A 5,882-nucleotide genomic window follows, 5' to 3' on the forward strand; every position below is an offset into this window, starting at 1 on the left:
GTCCCAATACCTTAGAGGACGAGGCATCACCCCACTCGACATTGGTGGGCATAGATGGAATCTTGTGCACGTCCACCACCAAGTCCTTGCTTCCGGTCATATGATTTGTAGCTCCACTATCGAGCAACCATGATCCCCCACTGGAAGCAAACACCTACAAGAGATCAATGCTTGGTTTTAGGTACCCATTTTGTAATGGGTCCTTTGATGTTAGTAACAAGGGTCTTAGGAACCCAAATAGACCATTCAATATACTCATGAGGAGAACCAACAAATTTGGCATAAACATGCCCATCACTAGCACGGCATAGCACATAAGAAGGATTAAAGTCGCCGGCTTTGTTGGAAGGGGTGGCATTTCCCTTCTTAACACCGCCACCCTTCGCATTGTTCTTCTTCTCCTTGGAAGCACCCTCTCCCTCCTTCACAAAAGTTTGCTTGAGAGGAGGAGGTCGTTTGGTCTTGTCATTCTTCTTCTTGTTCTTGGGCTTGGGTGCGAACCCAATCCCCTCCTTGGCCACAACTTCCTTTTGATTGCTCAAGAGGTCGTTGAGGTTCTTCTCACCTTGTATGCATGTCACAAGGCCTTTCTCAAGTTGCTCCTTCAACTTAGCATTCTCCTCAACAAGATGCACATGCTCACAACAAGGATTAGTAGCATTTGCATTATCAATTAACACCATATGAGGAAAGGTGGCTTTCTCCTTAGTTAGCTTCACTTGGAGTTGATCATGAGACTCCTTGAGGCTAGCATGAACACCCTTCAAGACTTTGTGAGCCTTGTCAAGAATGTCAAACTCCTCTTTGAGTCTAGCAAGATCAACCCCAAGTTTTGCCTTCTCGGAGTTTAGCACAGAGACACAACAAGAGCATGATCAAGATCTTTCTTTAACTTAGCATGATCATCGTTGTATGACTCCTCAAGAGCCAAACGAAGACCACACTCTTTGTCAAGAGCATTGGAGAGATCCAAAATCTCATCGGCATAGTCACGACTATGCCCCTCCATCTTAGAGATGGTGTCTTCGTGAGCCTCGATCATGTCATTGGCTTCACCAAGTTGTTCCAAGAGACCAACGAAGTGCTTCTTGGATTTGCCCTTGAGTTTACCCATAAAGGTCTCAAACTCATTTTCCTCAACATTTGTCCCCTCATGTTCATCAATGCTATCCGTCGAAGAAGGATGATTAATGATGGTAGTTTTGATGTTGGGGGTTACCTTGTTGGTGGCTTTAGCCATGAGGCACTTGGCGGCGATGTTCTCATTGGGTGAGTCGAAGAGAGACATCCGTGGAGTCATCGCAATGGCCACAGAGGCCATGGCAACTGACTCACCATCTTCATCATCGTCATCATCCTCGTTGTACTCTTCTTGTACGACTAATGCCTTGGGAGGAGTCTTCTTGGTGAAGTTGCTCTTGTTGGGGAACGACTTGGCCTTGTCCTTTCGGATGAGCTTGCCACCATTGTCTTCCCTCTTCTCGTAAGGGCACTCCGCAACAAAGTGGCTCACATTGCCACAATTGAAGCAAGTCCTCACCCGTTGCTTGCCCTTTGCGCCACTTGAATTGTTCTTGTTGAAGTTTGGCCTTGAGTTCTTCTTGCTCCAAAATTGCCTTGAAGCAAGAGCCATGTGTTCATGATAGGCATACTTCGTATCTTCGAGGTTGCCCTCCTCTTCTTCCTCTTCATCCTCTTCCTCCATACTAACCTTGGCCTTTAGAGCAAGGTTGGGCTTCTTTACTCTTTGAGAGCGAAGAACCGCATTGTCGGCGGTCTTGTCCAAGATGCTCATAGCAACGAACTCATCCAACACTTCACTTAAGGACAAGGTGTGGAAGTCCGGCCTTTGACGAATGACGGAGGACATGGCTTTGTGGTAGGGCATCATTGCCTTGAGGAATTTGTGCTTGATCCAATTGTCATCCGTGTCTTTACTTCCATGATCTCGGAGAGAGACCGCGAGTTTGGTTACTCTCCGAAAAAGCTCACGAGGTTCTTCATCTTTTTTCATTGCAAACTCATCGGCTTCATCTTGCACCACTTCATAGTTGGAGCGTTGAATGCTTGTGCTTCCCCGATAGAGGGAAACAACTTGGAGCCAAGCATCTTTGGCCACGGTGTAGGGCCGGAGATGAGGAAGATCTTCGGGTGGGATTGCTTCTTGGATGATGAAGAGAGCATTCTCATTGAATTGATGATCCACAACTTCTCTAGGAGTGAAGTTACTTCGGTCATGCGGATAAAAACCTTCTTCAATGATTCTCCAAAGGTTAGTGTTCACATGATTTAAATGACGCTTAAAACGATAGAACCAAGAATCAAAATCTACATTCTTCTCAATCTTTGGAGCCGGGCCGGCATGATTCAAATGAGTGGAAGGGAGCGGTCCACCATAGACAGGTGGAGGTTCCACATGGGCAAAGATGCCGGTGCCATTTTTACCACTAGAAGAAGGAGCTTTCTCGCTAGTAGCTTCCCCTTTGTCGGAGGTAGCATCCGTCACCTTGTTGGCGGGATCACCCACTTTCAACGGTGCGGTGGAAAGTTTAAGCCCTTCTAAGTATTTATTAAACATGCTTTCGACCTCGGTAGTCATGGAGGTTTTCAATGTGTCCAACGCCACATTTAATTCCTCACAAGAGACCGTGGTTCCCCCATCTCCCGTAGACGAGACCGGATTCACACCGGAGTGCTCCTCCACACCGTCTACGACGTCAACCATACTCTTCGGACAACAAAGTCCTTAATAAAGAGACGAGGCTCTGATACCAATTAAAAGGATCGATATAGTTGACTAGAGGGGGGGGGGTGAATAGGCAACTAACAATTTTTAGCTTTTCTTTACCAATTTAAACTTTGCATCAAAGTAGGTTGTCTAGATATGCAACTAGGTGAGCAACCTATATGATGCAACAACAATAAGCATACACGCAAGCAAGAGATAAGGCACAAATAAACTTGCACAAGTAAAGGCACGAGATAACCAAGAGTGGAGCCGGTGAAGACGAGGATGTGTTACTGAAGTTCCTTCCCTTTGAGAGGAAGTACGTCTCCGTTGGAGCGGTGTGGAGGCACAATGCTCCCCAAGAAGCCACTAGGGCCACCGTATTCTCCTCACACCCTCACACAATGCGAGATGCCGTGATTCCACTATTGGTGCCCTTGAAGGCGGAGACCGAACCTTTACAAACAAGGTTGGGGCAATCTCCACAACTTAATTGGAGGCTCCCAATGACACCATGAAGCTTCACCACAATGGACTATGGCTCCACGGTGACCTCAACCGTCTAGGGTGCTCAACACCCAAGAGTAACAAGATCCACAAGGGATTAGTGGGGGGATTCAAATATCTCTTGGTGGAAGTGTAGATCGGGGCCTCCTCAACCAATCCCTAGAGAATCAACAAGTTTGATTGGCTAGGGAAGGAGATCGGGTGAAAATGGAGCTCAGAGCAACAATGGAGCTTGGAGGTGGAAGAGGTGGTCAACTAGAGGAGGAAGACACCACTTATATAGTGGGAGAACAAATCCAACCGTTATCCACCAACTCAGCCTGCGCAGCGCGGTACTACCGCTCCTGAGACGCGGTACTACCGTAGGGGCACGCGGTACTACCGCACCTGAGGCGCGGTACTACCGCAGGGGTACGCGGTACTACCGCAGAGCCCCGCGGTACTACCGCCCACGCAGCAGAGACCAGAAGAGCCACACAGCACTATGGCAGAGGGCGGTAGTACTGCTGGCGCGGTACTACCGCTCCCCCTTGCGGTACTACCGCAAGGCAGGGGCTGTCCAGGGATGGGAAGGCACGGATATAAAAAATTACATCCGTGGCTACTTCCGCAGAGTTGGAGTCGATGCAAAAACCCGACGCGGTAGTACCGTAAGCCAGCCGCGGTACTACCGCGCGAGGTGCGGATGTAAAAAATTACATCCGCCCCTTACAGCCGCGTAGTTGCGGAACTAAGCAGGGACCACGGTACTACCGCTTACCAGAAGCGGTACTACCATGGGGCCTTGCGGTACTACCGCACCAGCAGGCGGTACTACCGCAAGGTCCTGCGGTAGTACCGCTCTGACGAGCAGTACTACCGCACTTCCTAGTTCGGCAGACAAGAGCTATAATTGCATAGACAAGGAAAACTTAGGATGCTCCAAAGGCAAGAGGAAAGGAGGTGCAAGGGACGATGTGTACGTGATGAATCCACCCAACCTTTCCAAAGCGGACCCCCTCTTAATAGTACGGCTTCCCTACGACTCAATACCACCGAAAAGAACCGAAGAGAAACGCTGTCTTCTATAGCCTTTGAGGGGAACCCAATCATCTTGTGCCTAGTCAATATATCTGAAATATTTGATGCACATGATTAGTCCGCAAAAGCATTGTCATCAATCACCAAAACCAACTAAGGGATAAAAATGCCCTTACAGAGGATTTAACCGACATGCTCGATTACGACTCCGAAGACATCGACGGTGTGGACGGCGACGCCGGAGAGGAGCAGGCCCAGGGCCCACCGCATACCGGACGCTGGGCGGCCACCTCCACGTATGATATATATATATATGGTGGATACATCCAAAGACGATGGCGAGGACGGCGGTAGGGATCCGTTTAGGGACAATAACACTGATAAACCACCGAAGCGGCGGCATCAGCGTCGCCGTTCAAAATCACGCCGTGACAAAGAAAGTCATACCGGCACCGGAGAAAATAATACTCCGGAGAATGCCGAAGACCCAAACGCCCTCATCGAACCAGCTTCCGAACAGGAAGGTAGGGAGGAAGGGCAGAGTAACCCCGACGAGCCAGTTGGGAACGACGACTCGGAGGACAGCAGCTATATGCCACCCTCGGAAGACGAAATAAGTCTCGGCAACGAAGACTTCATCGTGCCAGAAGAACCCCTCGAGCAAGAACGCTTTAAGCAACAGCGCATCGCAACCGCAAGGAGCCTGAAAAGGAAGCAACAACGGCTTCAAGCCAAACATGATACACTCAATGACAGATGGACTCAGGTCCTAGCAGTCGAGGAATACGGCCTCGAATGCCCGAGCAAAAGTTATCCGAAGCGCAAATTGTTACCTCAATTGGACGACGAGGCGCTGGAGCCTATACCGTCAGCGCGTAATGCGGCTAATCGACCACCACGTGGCCGGGACAAAGCGACAACTCAAGTCGAACACCAGCCCGCACTACCTCACCGTAAAGGCAGAGATAAAATAGCTCGTGGACATACATATGACCTACGGCAGGCCTGGACAGTAGAGCAGGTCAGACCAGATCAATCTACGGATCGCGGGGGCGTGCGCCGACGCGCGACAACGGCCATCTAGCCGGACGCGACAAACATAACCACACCCGAGCCGAAAACCGCTGACGAACTCCATCTGAGCTACATCGCGACTTGGCCCGATATAGAGGCGCCGCACACCCCCTTTGCTTCACCGATGAAGTAATGGAACACGAATTCCCAAAAGGGTTTAAACCCATGAATATCGAATCATACGATGGAACAACAGATCCCACGGTATGGATTGAGGATTTTCTTCTCCATATCCACATGGCCCGCGGTGATGATCTCCATGCCATCAAATACCTCCCACTAAAACTAAAGGGACCAGCGCGGCACTGGCTAAACAGCCTCCCAGAGAACTCCATTGGCAGCTGGGAGGACCTGGAAGACGCCTTCCGTGATAACTTCCAAGGTACATATGTCCGGCCACCAGATGCTGATGACTTAAGTCACATCATCCAGCAACCTAGAGAGTCAGCTAGGAAGCTCTGGACTAGGTTCCTAATTAAAAAGAACCAAATCGTCGATTGTTCGGACGCCGAAGCCCTCGTGGCCTTCAAACACAGCGTCGGGGATGAGTGGC

This window comes from Aegilops tauschii, chromosome 5 (assembly GCF_002575655.3).
Source record: "Aegilops tauschii subsp. strangulata cultivar AL8/78 chromosome 5, Aet v6.0, whole genome shotgun sequence".
NCBI classification, from domain to species: Eukaryota; Viridiplantae; Streptophyta; class Magnoliopsida; order Poales; family Poaceae; genus Aegilops; species Aegilops tauschii.